This window comes from Zosterops lateralis, assembly GCF_965231275.1.
Source record: "Zosterops lateralis genome assembly, chromosome: 2".
NCBI classification, from domain to species: Eukaryota; Metazoa; Chordata; class Aves; order Passeriformes; family Zosteropidae; genus Zosterops; species Zosterops lateralis.
In genome coordinates this window covers 24,510,165-24,527,809 of record NC_139763.1, presented here as the reverse complement: position 1 = coordinate 24,527,809, position 17,645 = coordinate 24,510,165, and the positions used below count along the sequence as shown (strand labels likewise).

Genomic DNA, 17,645 nt, shown 5'->3' with positions numbered 1-17,645 from the left:
TCTGGACAGTTCTTACAATTCTTCAATTGTTCTACAATATGCTAGCTGTCTGCAAATTGTGCAGACACTTGTCAACCCCATCACAAAACCTGACTTTGATACACACTTATATTTTAATATTAGTAATCTATTTTTATTAAATTGCACATATTCCATATGTATATAACAGTATACACTTATATACATGCAAATGTAGCAACATTTACATAGTGTTCTCTCATCTACGTTCATCAATTTCCTGCAGGGATAGGCTAGCTTTTTTTTCATTAATAGCTTGGACAATTAACTTTCTTTTTTTTTTTTAAATATAAACACATGATTTACACACACCACAGCATTTTTAAAATTTCATTAACCATGGCTGCAGACCAAGATTAAGTGTAATTCTTCATAAAACATTTGCTGCATTTCACTTCTTGTGATGCGTAGTTTATTTCCCCCCTTTATTGACTTACTTTTTCACATTAATTCCATGAAAAGATTTTGTTCGTTGAAGGATATCCAAGGTTTATACACACACACACACACACACACACACCTGCAGGCTCTGATGTACACCACAGTTACTGTGCTAATTGTACATCCTTGCCAAACTCCTTAGTACACGAAGAGTTAAAAGAAAGCAGAAATAATCAGGATTTAAAGCTCTATTTGTTTGAGAATAGCGAAATATCCAGGAAATCCCACATGCTCAAGGGTTCTATGGTGCCATGCAATCTTGCTCTCTAACCTCAATGGCTTGCACAAATTTTTATTCAAGGTACCAAATCCCACAAATCTACCTGGCTCCTCTTTGTGGTTCCTAGTAGCCTTGTTTGAATTTCAATCATTAAGATTGAGATTCAAAAAGCAAAAGGAATAAATTTGCTCTACACAGTGTTGCGGTTTAGGTCATTAGCATTGGATACCACTTTACACAAGTTCACAGTGCTGAACAGATGAGGAACAGTTCTCAAGGCAAAGATAAAAAAAAAACAAGGCAAAAAAAAAAAAGCTAAAGACTTCACCATATTAGCAAACCACAGACAACAAAATAAAAGATTAAGTGAGATTGAGCAGCTGCTCTCAGTTCAAAAGCTTCCTTCCAACTCATTTCAACAGATTTTCTGTAGGCAGAAAATTATTTCACAGAAGTCACAATATAGCTATGAGAAGAGCTGGGAAAAAAGTTTTTAGTGATTACAATTATAGATCCTCCATTGAAGGTTCACCTACCTGCTGCCATCATAATTGAGTTTTGCCGGCTTAATAAGAAGAAAACTGACAGACATAAGCTGAGTAACCTCTTTTGTGTTCTCTTTATGAGCATAAAACAATCTGGAAACTATTTTACTAAATCTAAATATTGTCTCTCAGAATACTGATTGCAGTCTTAATACTTTCATCTTAGCTTTTTGCGCATAAACCTTTAAGGAAGCCCTTTCCCCATGACACCTAAACATGTTTGGGAGATAAATAACCAATATCTAAACACTCCAGAGTAAAGAAAATATTCCTGTTCCAGAACAAAACATCAAAGGAAACTCATGAAAAGGGCTGATTCAGGACTGGAAGTCTACCATGAAGGGTACATACTTCTAAATATTTTCTTTTACTCCTCCTCCCCCTGGGCTTGACAAAGAAATGAAAAGGGATCACAAACATTTATAAGCTATCCACAAAGATACGTAAATTCAGTACAGCCCATGGCAAACAGTACACTCACCTCAAAGCTGCTCTAGTTTCAGTTTTGGCTTTATTGAGCCTTGATGTAGCTTGCCAAAACAAAAGAAGAAAAAGAAGACAACATACTCCCCTTGCAGGAGACAAGAGTGTGTCTGATAAAAAATCATTCTCAAAATAGGGATATCTGCTGCACAGCTAATCCTAGCAGCCTCCTTTGTTTCATACACCTTGAAGAAAAGTAAGTAAGTGGAAATTTCACCTGTACAAAAGAAATCCTTTACAGGGCGATTTCCATCACTGCCGTCTTGAGGGGGACCCGATATTTTGTTAAATGGGAATTTCAGTAACTCCAGACTGATGACTTGAGCTTCAAAGTATTATGTTTTACAAATAATAAACTACATATTCCCTCAAGTTAAGTTACTTGCAGTTAGTTAAGTTCCACATCAAAACACCACCATCCCTCAACCATAATGGATGCCAGACCTAGGAATAACTTTTCAAAATAAAAGGTCTTCATCAATAAATTCTTACGTATTGAAACTTGAACTACTAAAAGTATTGAAGAAATGCAAACAGTGGCCTCATTAAGTGGGAGTTTCCAAACTGAAAATATTTTCTTCCTTTCTTTCCAGAATGTCTCTTAGCAAAATAATCTGAACAAGGACCCAAACTTCATACCTATATATGTAAATTCAGAACTAAAATCTGTGGATCACAAATCAATGTACACTTAGGTACACTAACAAATGTTTCATGCATGCCTTATATGGGCTTGTGTGGCTATAGAGAAAATGCAGGGAACAAATCTTCCTGCTCAGCTGATTTCCTTCATAGTAGGGCATCATCTTAAGGCTACTCATGAAAACAAATTCTCCCTTAATACAAATAGAAAAGCCTCTCACTTCCTTTTAAATGGACTTACAGAGAGCATAGTGCAAACTGGGCTGGCCCAGCACACCATTTACAGGACTCCTATAACCTTGAATCAATGGTTACCTGCAGTAGGAGTTTCCACCTCTCACACAAGAAAGATATTGATGATCACCTGCCTGAAATATTTGGTCTGTTTCAGGCTTTCAACTTGGTAAGAGTTGCTACTGTCTATAAACCCATGCCTGTCACATTACCAAAACTATTCTTTCACACAGAGTAGGAACTGTCTGCCATCTGGATGAGCTTAACTTGTGATATAATAAAGGTCTGAATTCATTTTCAGCATGCCTGATCCCACCCACATCATAAAAACAGAAACACAAAGCTCAATCCCTTATGTCTGTGACAACACAGCCTACAGAATCAAAGCCGAATTCCGAGCCTTATAAGTGTCCTCCAGGCATAAAAAATAAACTGAACAGAAAAAAGCACATATCTCGAAAAACACTTTCAAGAAATCAGGAGATAATGCAGTGCTGAAAATTTTATACCAATACCTTTACATAATTGCTAAAATATATGCATTTCTATTAATACAAATTTATATTATGCCACTACTACTCACTTATTTCCATCATAGGTACATGCCAAACCAGTCAAGGAATGATCATATAAATGCAGGTTGATATTCACTCATCCTTGTGTAAGTAAAGTATTTAGCTGCTCTGTGGATAAAAGTTATTTAATTCATGGCACTTCTGGGTTCCATCTTGCAAAAATGGGCAGCAAAATCTGAATATGCAATTTAACTGCTCTTATTATAGTCTAGAAATTAAGATTTATGGGTGCATGCCAGTGAGCATAAAGAACATCATAGTGTTCCAAAAATCCCAGGTGTGCGTCTCAGTGACATGCTGGGCAAGATAGGATAAAAGTATGTGCCAATACAGTGTCTGTTCATAAAAGCATCGTAAAGATGTATATATATATAGGATCACCAATGCCTACAAAAATCCCCAATTGTATTTGAAAATGTACTTCTTGGTTGGTGAATTACTTCACAAAATAGTAAAAAATAGCACTTTAAAATTGTCAAAGTTCCACAATCATTTTGAAAATCACCTTAGTTCATGAATAAAGCAATATTCCTCCTTAAACTAATAGAATGTAGGCAATGTCAGTTCACAGAAAAGACTTTCAATAGAGTTAAAAAAAAAAAAAGGCTGTCATGGCACATATTACAGTTTGCTTGACAGGCATAGTCTGTTTGACTAATGCATGCAGGAGATAAAAGAATTAGCACTGATGACTGAAAACGAAAGACCAACATTTTCCCATCTGTTTGTGCACCATGGGGACTTAAGTTCCACCCTTCAGCTGGAAGGCATGAAAAAGGCAAAGAAAATCCCACTCAGTTCCAGTACTAAGCACTTCTGAAAACACTCTAGAAGTGTAGCATGTTTGCAACAGCTTCTTTCAAAGTAAAATACAACTAAGCATGCAGTTATGAAATAAAAAGTTAAAACCTATTAATCCAGAAGCGGTCAAATAAAAAGTAATGTACATTTCTCAAGTTACCAATATTTCCATGCCCTAGATCTACAACATTCATGAGGATTGGGGAACAGTATAGATTTGTACTTGGATCTTAATCAGACAAGTTGCTTTTCTTAGTGGTTCTTAATATTCTGAATCCTTGTACATAACCAAGGTTTCTTGGAATATAAGGTCTTACTTTCTAAGCTAAATATAGTCTGATTTCCTTGACTTAGCTTTGCCTCAAGGAATTACTCTTATTTTCTCTCTTCTTCCACACAAATATCTGGAAACGCTGAGAATCATCCAGATAGTTTGACTAGAAATTGGAAGAAGAGAATTATGTTTGTTGTATCCATTTCTTTTTCTTAACTTCCATACTTTATTCTGAAGTTTTTCAACAACTTCAACTGATTGTTATTAACATCATGAAAATCTCTACCTCAAATGCATTACTAAATTTTGTCATACAATTTGAACCCTAATTTCTATAGCCTCAGTGTGTCTTCAGAAGTAATCACTGCTGGTTTTATATCCGTGAGGAAATAGGCCTTAACAACAAGATTTTTTCTCATGCTTTTATTGGCTAGATGTGCATTCAGGCATGAAATATTTTAGTTTAGCCACAGTGTAGGGCAAAAGAATCTATAGTTTCTGGTGGGACAGGCCATGGGCAGAACATACTCAATTCTAGGGCTCCCACATAGCTAAGAGTTTAAACATCCAATTCTCCAGTCTCTGCACACTTTATTCAATCAGAAATTACAGGAACCAATCTTAATCTCAAGATACGCACTTGTCTTAATACAATATCAATATTTCAATATTCTACCTTCCAAAAATTTTCCTTCCGGTAAAAAAAAAAGTGTTACATTAAAGAGCAGCTAATGAAGAATTATATATCTATGATTTTCATCTCCAAAGCCAAGTATGACAAAAAAGAAAACAATAACTATGTTTCTTTCTTGCTTTCCTACTTTATGGAGGGGCCTCTTGGTTCAAAATACGTGTTGCATATTTTCAGTGAGGGCTTCTCAGAAAAGAGACAAAAAGATGAGGCATTAGGGTATCAGAAGGGCTCTAAAAGTGGGAAGACACTCCTTTTAGCTTAGTATTCAAAAAAACAGGATTTTTATTTGGAGTAATTACATGAATTGGATGCACCTGTTTAAATGTCACAAAAATAAGTTAACATATTTTTAATTATTTTAAAACCATTGAATCATGACAAAAAAAAGAGAAAAAAAATCAGAATTTATTTTCTCACTGAAATTTCATATTTTTATTGAAAGTGGAGGTAGGCTAAAGAATTGAAGAAATTCTTGAAAACTCCACTTGCATGTTATATATCACAAAAACATAAAGTGCTCTTTGCCAAAAATAGCATTTTCATTCTGTTCTATTATTAAGATGCTGCAGCAGTAATCCAAAAGATCAGAATGAGGTCAAGAAAAGGGTAGTTAAAGTACAGAAGGAGGGGTATTTGACTTGATATAGCCAGCTCTCAAATTATTTGGCAAGAAAAGGGAATTAGAAAGGAAACTTCAAAGAGCATTGATGACTAAAGACTAAAATTTCCCCATCTGTTTCTGCACATGGGACTTGCAAACTTCCCATCAGTAGCAGAGCTTATGGAAAAAAATGAAATTATTTGAGCACTGAATGCCTCTGATAAGAGTATAGAAGCACACTTTCTTCTAATTTTATTTTAATTGCAATCATTAAAAAATATGACAGGCACATAGAAAAATGTTCAGTCCCTGTCTTATATACTTATATAATACTCTAACAAAAGGTCACTTTTAAAAATTATTGCCTTTTATTTTTAGAACCAATAGAAAGAAATTCTTCACACAGCAGGGAGTGAGCCTTTGAAATTGTCTGTCAAAAAGTCTTTTAATCTGACTCCACAGTAAGAGTTAACAGTTACTTTATAATCATTAAGCAAACTTGTAATTACATAAAGTCAAACAAATCTCATACTTTACGAATTAAAACGATCACTCCCCGGGGTTAGCAAGAACAGTCACTTGTGTACAAAATCGGACAGTTAGGAAGGCATAGCTTTATTGTAGGCAAAATGGAGATAAGAAGCATCCTCTGATGATCCACTACTGTACTGATAAATACAAATGAAATATAAGGTAAGAAATATAAATGAAATCAAGATTAAAGTTTTACTAATGTGTTTCCTTACAAAGCTCTATGTGTTTGTTGGTATATATATATATATATATACATGCATATATATCGGAAAGTAGTCACACACACACACATATATATACACATATACACACACCCTCCACACAAAACTGCGGGAGAAAGTTCTGCCTAGTAGCTTCACTTGAAAGAGGTTTCATCCCTCACTCACCAGAGATGAGGGACGAACAAATAAAACAACCCCATGCCTACAAAGAAAGGAAGTTAATTTTTGTGGCTCAGTAAAGATTGAAAGTTGTTTTTTGAAGAGCTTGTAGTTTACAGGTTCAGTGTAAATAACATAAATGTATGAAGCCTAACTAGGGGCAAACCCCAATGTCCTGTTTAACATGACAGCCTTCTCCTTAATCCCCATGGTTTGGGAAGCCATCTTCTCTTCCTGTCTATGCACACTGTCATATCCATGCCTATGTATTCATGTAACTCGGGAAATACAGATGCTGAATGTTTTGATTTTCATTCTCCAGTCCATTTTGAGATTATATACACACACACCCCCATATGTGCGCATGTGTATAGTGTGTATATATATGTGTGGATGTGCATGCATGTGTGTGTAAATTAAATAGGCTTGAAATGGTATACATAAATAAATAGCACTACTTCAGGTATGACATTAAATCTTAACCTTTTACTAATGCAGAGAAAAAGGTCAGAGCCTATGTTAATGTATATACACACATAGTAAATGGAAAGAAATCTATACTACATGTCTCTGGTGTAAAAAGCAAGAGATTAAACAGTATGTAAGAAATGAAAGCTGTGTACAGCGTATCGTTTCTGCAAAGATAAATATATCATGCAAGGAAGTAAGAGTACAAAACTGCTTTGCTAAGTCAGCTAATTTGCATTTTTGTTATGAGACAGATTCATTTTGTTGATTGTATGATCAACATGTTCCCAAGTGTACAGGGAAGGGACTGTAGCTTAAGCTGCACTCAGGGTGATGCTGTCTTGCTGGTTAGTATTTAATCTAGATCTTCTACAAACAAATCATCGTGTGAAATTCCAAATCTATTTAGGGAGTTTAGTATGCCAGTCACCTTAATACAAAACTGGCTTCTCAGAACATCATCATATAATTAAAGAACTCACCAGAAAAGCAGAAAACTCTATTATATTCCTGTGCTTGAGTAACGAATAAAGTGCAGTAGACAAGAAAAGCTTCCAGTCATAGTCAGTAGTAACTTGCTGTGTGAGACTGCAGCAAGTTAGTCCCTAATACAGCCGTGGTGGAAAGATACACACTTCATGCCAAATTTTGAAATTGATTATATGAAAAGAAAAACATATGCTTACAAATCTTAATAATACAAGTATAACCACAGCTGACATTTATAAATTAACTAAACATAAGACTCCAGGTCTATTTGCAATAATTGGTCTCTGTGGATTAATATATATATTGGAAAAGATGAAATTTTACACAAAATTGAAATAAATACTTCAAAAACATAATATTATGTCATCCATCATAGATTTATCTATGCGTTTTATCAGAATTTTTTTTTCTTATTGTTCATATAGTGTAATCTTAGCAGTCAATGATGAAGTAATAGGCATTAATCTATCAACAGCCTCTCACCTTGCCAAGAAACGATTGTCCATAATCATTCTCTTACCATTCTCTGGTCTTCATTCCAAAAAATAATTTTTCCACTTTCCAGTACTGTCATAATTTTAAGGAACATCCTTCTTCCCTATATATGCAAGTCAGTAATCTTGCAGTATTAATTTTAATCCAACAAATACTTTCCATTATTTAACATTTGGAAAAATATTATTTACTGTGTTTTAAAAATTCACATTATATCATTGTTTCTAATGGGAGTCATTTGAAATTTAAGACAAGTCTGATTTGATAAACTTCAGCTTCAAACAACTGAAGATGCAGCTGTCATTCAGAAATAATATAAAAGCTAATTTTCTTCTGTGCTTTCATAAGCCAGCTTTTATACATTTTCCAACACTTTTTTTGCCTTTCATCCTTGCAGACAGCAACCACATCTTGCTCAAGCTCATTATCAAAACAGAAAAAATAAAGTGCATCCAACTTTCCATTATTTTTCTTTTCATGACTTTAACTCCTATACTTCACTATCCAAATGAGTATCATTATTTTATATTGTTCTACACTGAACTGAATTACCTACTTTTTCCACACATAGTTCACACCAATTATTCTAGATTTGGAAAGTCAATGCTTTTCTCCACCTTTCCTATTCTAACTGAAAAGTCTTCAAATGCATGTGCAAATGTGAGTCTTTTAATGACCTTCATGTCACCTCATTTATTAGGTCCACTACCTTTGCACTGTTACAATTTACCTAAACCATCTGCTTTCAATATGTAAGCCAGTTTTTCCTGCAGCAGTTTTCTTTCCAATGACTTTACACATCAATCTTTATGGTGGTATATCAAGGTAAGCTGTCCTTGAACTTTTGATAAATTGTATCGGTGCTGCATTTTCCCCTACTAGCTCACTCAGAAATTCAAGAATTCATGGCGGTTCATTTGATTTTTTTTTCCCAGGTTCATGTTCCCAAGCCCTTCTAAATTATGCATTACAAATTGTATCATAGTGATATTTCATTCTAGTACTTCTGAAATGAAAACACACAAAAAGGCATAGATGACTGGGAGAGAAGGCTGCTGGCTTGAGTGGTTTGGGGATGTTTTTTTAGCATTCAGGGTCAGCTCTTATCCCAATAAACAATATATTAAATAATATAATTAAATATTTTTATTTTATTCATTAATAGCACAATTTTAATTTTATTATTACTATATTTTAATGGAAAAAATGGGTTGAATACTTCATTTTAAAAAAATTGGTTTAAATCGTAACATTATGGTGATTCAAGGTCTGGTTCTAAGTTCAGCTTACTTCAATACTTGATGTCAAAATCTGTCACAGTTGGAAAACACTGCTCACAAAGATATATAGATCCAAATGAAAGAAGTGCATTGTTTGTCATGATTACTAAATTATACTGACTTTCCAATCCCACATACAAATTAAACACGTTTTTATTGAAATCTGTCTAGGAAATGTCCATCTTCCCTGATGTCAGCCCTTTGGAAATAGAATTTACTAACATGTAAAAAAATAATAAAACATCCTTCTTCCCACTGAAAATCCAGATTTTTTTTTTTTTTAATAAATATTTCTGAGGCACACAAATAATTACTGATCTAAATGCCATTCTCAAGTTACTTTCAGAGACTAAATATCTAGCTTTTGTGGCCTTGGGGTTTCTTTTTGAGTGAAAAAAAAAAAGCTCTTTTTTGATTTTTTTCTTTGATTTCATGCTATTTGGCCATTATGTATTTTACTTTTGAATATTTGGAAAAAGTATTAAAAACAAACAATCAGAAATATTTCCAATTCTTGAAAAACAGTATGTTTGCCCAGTACTTAACTTCTCCTTCTGAACTGCGTTCTTCCATGAACTTTTCTCCTGTGTGCTTTCAGGCTATAGAAATTTAGCATAGTCTGACAGGCACCAAACATCTACCATATAACTTTACTTGCTTTTTATTGTTCACAATATAATATTTTTAATATCCTCTGTTTCTTTATTGTCTTAAGAACACAATCAGGATAATTATATCTGCACAGCACTCAGATCAGCTGTCATGTGGAAATATAACACTAGAATGGATCTCCTGAAGCATCACTTTGGTAATGCAGGTAATGCATAGTACATAATCTCATGGACAAATTTAAGATCAATTTTTAATCCAGTTAGGGTTCAGGTTTGGGTTTTTTTAATCCCTATTACTCCTGCACGGAATGCTGCTTTCCAGCATGTATCTCCTAACATTAAGAAAGCTTAGTTTAATTTCTGTCTTAAGTTTATTGTTGGACATTTTTGCAATCATTTACTTTTATGCCAGCAATAACTTCAGGTTTTAAGAGCTTTTTCTTACTGCTTCCTCTATCCTGATATATTTACAGAAACTTTTACAACCTCCCTGTTTGGATTTTTTTAAGTATACTATATTAATTTTACTCCCTTCCCTCAAGATAAGCATTTTACTCCCACACTTATCCTTGCAGGTTTCCTTGGTACAATTTCCCATTCTTGAACATGGCTGTAGATAGCTAACTACAGGCTGACAGTAGCAAAACCACTCTTCCCTTTCTCTTGGCAACATCTTCACTCTGTTTTTCTCTATCTGCAGTTACATGTTTGCAGCATACAATTGTCTTAAAATTTACTAAAAGCTCTGAGGTATTTTCCTTAATTTCCAGCTGATAGTTCCTGAGCATATCACAGAAATGTCTGTTGCTCAGAGCATACCTTGTATTTATACACTGAAATTCCATGCCATTTTTATTAGTTAAGTCTTCAAAGATATTCTGTTATTTCTGTATGACATCATAATCTTGACCCCAATAGATAAGACATCACAGCATTGTCTACAATTTATTTCATTATTATACCCTTATTTTTTGTCTCAAGGTTATCACTGAAAACTCTAAAAAAAATAATGTTACAGGACCAATCCTAATGAAACCTCAGAAGCTCTCAGGCCCATTTCTCTATTAATAGTCAGGCTGTTATCTTGCTACCAAGTTCCTCACTACCAAGCAACTTTTCACTTCTCCAGTTTAACTAACAGTTTTTCTCAATTCCCTAGGTGCTTCCTGAGCAACTCACAGAATAAATATGTCAGTGAGACTGTTTGGCATAAAGAATGAATTTCACCTTCTACAAATATCCCCCAGTGGAGGAACATGCCCAGACCATCTTCTTCATAGCACAAAACTATGCTTTACTGAAGATCAAAGCCAGATGTTGATTTTCATTATATTGTCATTCCTTGATCATCTTTCTCTGGGGAAAAAGAGAATTATAGTGAAGCTTATCCAAAATTCCCCATTTTTGTGCCTGTTGTCCATCTCTCAGCATATTTTTCCTCACCTGCTCCAGCAGAAACTGGGAGTTATATTTTTTCCAACAGGTCTAACCCTCCTTTACTTCCAGGAGTTTTTGTTTTCTGGAAATGCTCTGATGCTAAGAACTTCAGAGTATACAGATCTGTTGCTTAATAGCCATGGTCTGTGCCCTAAGTCTCATCCTCCACCCCAAACGTTTTCCACCTGGACAGAGGGAGGGAGGATAAAAGGGGGGAGGGAAGAAGGGAGGCAGAGAGGGAAAGTGTGTGTGTGCGCGTGTGATTTCTAGACATCAAATAGGTATTTACAGACTCTTTCAGTCTTACTTTCTATGGCTACTTCCCATGTAAAAGGGCTTTGATTTATGCCGTGATTTAGCATTCTTCGTACAGTGAACTGCAGATTCTATTTCACCGGTTATTTCTCCTGTCATTTGAAGTTCAATGCTATTTCTTTCTCTTTATATTATCCTCATTTCTTTTCTAGGCTATCTCATAACTTTCATGATAGTGCTCAAAGACTTTGACCATTTTGCTGTATCCAGTTAGGTTCCTGTTCTTATCTCTCCTTGGACCACTTCTGGTGCTGCATGACTCGCTAGCTTCATCCCTTTCCCCCAGTCTTTACGGGGAAAGACTAATATTTCTACAGTTTCCCATGAGTGTTGCCATCTGGTGTTCAACAACTCATTAAAAGGCACCTCCTAGATTAGTTAATTAGTGGCCTTCATCTAGGTTACTTCTGTTATCTCAGCTAGTAACGATGAAAGGCTGTAAGCCAGTAGTACAAACTCTCTGGAAGTTCCCTCCCACACTTCTCACACATCCTCTGCAAACTGGGAATTAATTCAAATAGATACCAACAGCTTTCACAGAAAGAAATGTTATTTTAATTTCGTTACTACAAATATTGGTAACTGCCTCTAGAAAGACAGAAGAATCATTTTTCTTTTGGACTGCATGATCATTTATACTATAAACTGTTAGCCACTCTCCTCATGACCTCTAACTGCTCTTCATTCTTTCCTTTCCCTGCTTACTCTCACATTGACCCAAAGGAGGAAGTCATACTGAGAAAGATGAGTGGGAGGGCAGAATTGCTTCCTCTGAGGAAGCAATTGTTTCTAGAACTATGAAACAGTGAGATCTTTCTTTAAGTTTTAAACATAATGGCATTTTGATAATTCATCTCTGCTTGCTAACTCAGCCTGATGTAGTTGCAAAGAACAAGGGCAAAATATCTATGTAACTGCTGTCTGACTACATGACTTCAGATATGTGCCATTATCAACTGTATGGGGGAGCAGAAAAGAGAGTTACAGCCCCATAAAGACTTCCTTTCTACTCCCACTAGGATGTTGGTTCAGGTGAATTTTTTCCAGTAAAAATATATCTGGTTTTGGAAAGAGGATTTTACACCAAATCAAAAGTAGATTACACATACAGTGGATAGTATTATATACGTGACACTGCTCATCTATTGTTGCTGTAAATCTAATGAATTATTTTATGGTAATGCCCTTTCACACACTGCCAACTTTTCCTAAATTCTTAAATAGGGGAGAGAAAAAATATTCAAAAAATATTCAGCCTCAATATTATTTTTTTTAATTTGTACTTTCAGCTTTCTATGCCAGATTTGCATTTTGTGCTTCAATTCTAGGTTCCAGAAAGTACATGACAAAACATTTAATTAGTTAGCAGATAGAAGGTACTCTTATTTCTCCTGGTAAGGTCAATTAAAAAAATGTATTAAGAATGTTCTGAGGATGCAGTACTGATCTCTTCTAGTTAGTTAAGTGCCAGGTTTATCATGCTAGCGCTTTCAGATTTATGAAAGAATAAATAACAAATCTCCAGTGTGTCACACACATGCTGTACAAACACCAAAATACCATCTCCACCTTCCTAGTTTAATTTGACAAGATCTGCATTGAAGACAGTGAAAATCTAACATTTATGTGCCCACTAAAAGGTGCCTCCTCATGACAGACAAATGAAGTGAAGTACACTATAAGAACACATTCTCATCAGCTTTCTTTTTTCTCTGTTGCTCTTCAACCTCAGGTCACTCAACATCAAAAGATTTCATGATTCTTTGGGAGTGGGAGGAGGGAAAAACCATCCCCCAAACCAAAATCAAAGATACATTAGAAAAGAAAAATCATAGTTATCAACTTGTAATGTGTGAGCCAAACTGTACATCTCCATGATTACCTGTGCTATGCTCTGAAATTAAAGTGTCCCAAACAGCAAGTCATAAAGAAACCTGTGGTTTGCAACACAGCCTTAGTTATCTTGAGAAAAAGAACTAAACATGGGAGCTCCAAATGACTGTGAACCAGCGCTGATCCTCTAAAATACATAATTCATGATAAAAAATAACACAGTCAGAGTGAACAAAAATTTAAAGAAATTACAAGGTTCTACAAAGTAGTATTTTTATCTACCTACCCCACTGCCTGAGTAGTCAAGGTTACTGTACAAAACTGCAGCAGTGTCAATGTTTATTCCACATGTGTGCAGGTTCTAGCTGGGATTGAGTAATTTTCTTCCCAGCAGCCAGTGTGTGTTTTGGATTTGCATTGAAGAGGGTGTGGATGTTTTAGCTGTTGCTGAGCAGCACTTAGACAGAGCCAAGGCCATTTCTGGTCCTCACCACACCAATGCAGACTGGGGGTGGAAAGGAGCTGGGAGGGGACACAGTGAGTGGAGGGGACAGCTGGCCCCAACTGTTCAGAGGGATATCCCACACCATATGGCCTCATGCTCAGCATATAAAGCTGAGGAAAGGGGAAAGGAGAAGGATGTTCAGAGTGATGACATTTGTCTTCCCAAGACACCAATACATGTAGTGGAGCCCGGCTTCCCTGGAGATTGCTGAACACCTGTCTGCTGAAAGGACATGGTGAATTAATTTTTCTTTTGCTTTGCTTATATGTGCAGCTTTTGCTTTCCCTATTAAACTCTCTTTATCTCAACCAACAAGTTTTCTCACTTTTACCCTTGTGATCCTGTCCTGGGGGGAATGAACTGGAGACTGTGTGGGGCTGAGTTGTCATGACAAAAAGATAGTTTTAACAGTGCACAAGTAAAGTGAAGGTTATCAGCTCTAATGTATCAATTAAAAGTATTTGAAGCTAAGAGTTGTCTTTTGTGGAGGAACAATTAGATGGGTACATGTTCAAAGCTCTAGCCATTTAAAGAGCAGTGAGAGGATTAAACACTTGCTGCATCTGACAAAGCAGGAGCAGCATGCTGGTGCTTGGGCAGTCTGCAACTCTAGTAGCATAGGACAAAGAACATTGGATACCAAGGTACAAATCTTGGCTAGTGTTTCAATTCAATATAGAACAAGTCTAGGGGATCAATAAAAAATACAATGTTGCAATGCACTCCAAATGATGAAAAAGACCACACCCCAACCGGACAGGACTGCTGACAGAGCATCCAGTCCTGAGCCTTCAAATGGTAGTGAGGGAAGACTGAGCAGATCCTTCCAATAAATCTGCTTGCTGCATACACTTAAGAGATTTTGTGTGGGCATAAATGTATATAAGCCTACAGATCTTTGTTCTTAAATGAAAGACACTTCAGCATTCTCTTCAACCTGCTACAGGAGCCTCCTTTATACAAAATCCATGAAAAGCAATTCTCTATGCCACGGGGAGAATATGTAACACTGATGAGGTGGAGCAGTGGCTGATGAATGTGACCTTTCCTACCTCATGGCACGTTCGGCAGCCAGACCCCTATGGATCACTCCTGATCTCTGCCTCTCCCCACGCACCAGTGGCTGCCCCAGGGCACGCTCCTCATTGACCCACTGCTTAGCAGACACGGGATCTACCTCCTGCCTGCTCAGTCCGGGGCCCCTCCTCCCTCTGCTGACAGCTTCAAAACTGAGAAGACATATAAATATGTCCCTGGAAAGCAGTACCACCTAGGATAGTGTGTTGGAAATTATGGACAGGAATAGCTTCAAGCGTTTCGTTCTGCATCTATTCCAAAAACAGTGCTTACAATTCCAGTAGCCCTCCAACAGGACATGACAGCAGATTGCCACATTGCAAACAGCTACAGCCCCTCCTAATTTGCAGTGAATGAGCTTTGATTTTGTCATTGATATCCACCAGAGCAAAGAAATTGTGAGTTACCACAGTTTAGATGATGAATAACAAGTCACTATCTTGTCTCAGCCAGAGAAAAATGAAGACCTCTAAAAGTGGGGTGAAGTCAGAAACTGGGAGTGTTTAAGCAAATCTTCATTGATAGCATTCTGGAATCTACATATACTTTTTTTTTTTCTTTTTTCTTTTTTCTTTTTCTTACTCCCCCTTCAAGAAATGCTGTAAGTCCTTACTGAGGAAATCACTGGCTCCTGTGACAGTTTTCCAGAAATCTGAACTGAACAATTAAAAGAACCATGCTATTATGTTTTAGGACACATCTTTAAAGCAGAAAATACAGCATTGTCTAGGCTATAAATTCAGTGTAGAAGAAATATTTATTTAAAGGTAAATAATGAGGTTGCAAGAAGTGCTATTTTTTCTTCCAAAAAACCTGTGGCATAATAGAAGCTGACTGTAGCTCATATTGGCATTATCGAGGCTCATGCTACACATTAGACATGGTCCATGAAACACTAACCTCAAGGCAAAGTAATTTCTAATATGAATTGCTCACGCAAAGGCAATTCAGAATTGTGAAAAATAAGTCTCTCCAACCTCAATTTTCATCTTCACTTTGTCAAATATTATTAAAGATAACATTAATGTGATGATTCAAAACCTACTGCTAACCTAAGAATATTTCCCTTCCTTTTTCATCTATTTAAAAATCTTTAAATGCCTTTTTTTTTTTTTTTTTACTCTAGAAGGGAGAATATAAAGATATTATTTATCTAGTCAAGAAAACTCTTCCTTTAAAAGTGCTGACTACCTAAATGTGAGCAAATTTACCAGAAGTTATTGCAAATAATATGGACAATTCAAACTTTACCTGCAAAAATCCAATGTATGTACCCCTGCTTATTGAAATTTTAATGTATTAGATAACCAAGTTATCAGAAAATACTTACAACCTTCAGATGAAGGCAGATGGTAACAAACAGCAACCAAATAAAAAAACATTCAAATTATGGACACTGGAAAATTATTTTGGATATAATCTTGTATAGAAATAGTTGAAGTTTAATTCAATCAAGCTTCTTGCAAAAATGGGCAAGGAAAATTTTACAAGTGCCCTCTATAACTTAAACTGTCTTATTAATGACAACAGCACTGCATTCAGAATTTCTGAAAATTCCCCCCATTACAAGAGTTTCCCCATAGTACAAGAGTTTTTATAAATAAACTGCAATTTTCTAGTTTATTAATCAGTCTAGGAGTACATATGGAACACAAAGGATACAAAGGCTTCAGAGGTATCTACATTGGACAGATTAAGGTAATACAAGAGATAGAACACGACCTGGAAATTTTATCCTTTATTGGCCAGGAGTAATGACAATGTTTAAAATCAGATGTATCTGATTTTTTTTTATTCATGTGTTTTTTGAGGGTTTTTTTTTAATGTACAGGTTGCCCAGTGAGTTTGTGGACTTTCCATCCTTGAAAACTTGGTCCTGAGCAAGCTGCTGTGCCTGGCTTGTCTGAGCAGAGGGAATGGACTAAATGATCTCCCAAAGAGATTTCATGAAAAGTATTATAAAGTATACAATCTAAAAATACATCTCCCTTCCCTTTACTTGTAACACTGAAATACAATTATAAGCACGACAAGAAACTCTGACCTTGCAACAACCTATTTAAAATATAAAAAATTAAAATTATACAAGAGGACTAAAAAACCTAAAGTCAGACTGTGAACTCTTTCTGTACTACTGTTTTAAAGAACAATATCACATTAATTGAGAGAAAGAGCTGCATTAATACCATTGCATAAAACTAGAGCTTGTGGTCCTAGGAATAGAAGCACAAAACAGAATGAGAGAATCATTTACGGTGGAAAGGACATTTAAGATCATCGAGTCCAACCATTAACTCAGCACTGCCAAGTGCACCACTAAACCATGTCCATATCTGTCATATCTACACACCTTTTAAATACTTCCAGGGATGTTGACTCTGCCACTCCTATGGGCAGCCTATTCCAATGTCGGCTACTCTTTCAGCACATAAAGTTTTTCTGAATATGAAATCTAAACCTCCCCTGGTGCAACTTGAGGCCATTTCTTCTTGTCATGTTGCTTGCTACCTAAAGGGAGAGGCCAACCTCCACCTTGCTACAACCTTCTTTCAGGTTTTCTCTAAGCCTTTTCCTCTCCATCTTAAACAACACCAACTCAGCTGCCCCTCATAGGACTTCTGCTTCAGACACTTTCCCAGCTCTGTTGCCCTTCCCTGGACATGCTCCACCACCTCAATGCCTTTCTTGAGGGG

General features: G+C 35.9%; 1 protein-coding gene across 1 annotated transcript in view; it reads right to left on the bottom strand.

The window, feature by feature from the left end:
- Positions 1-17,645, bottom strand: part of MYO16 (myosin XVI) — a gene marked incomplete at its 5' end in the record, with an annotated part of 289,157 nt that overhangs the window by 218,533 nt on the left and 52,979 nt on the right.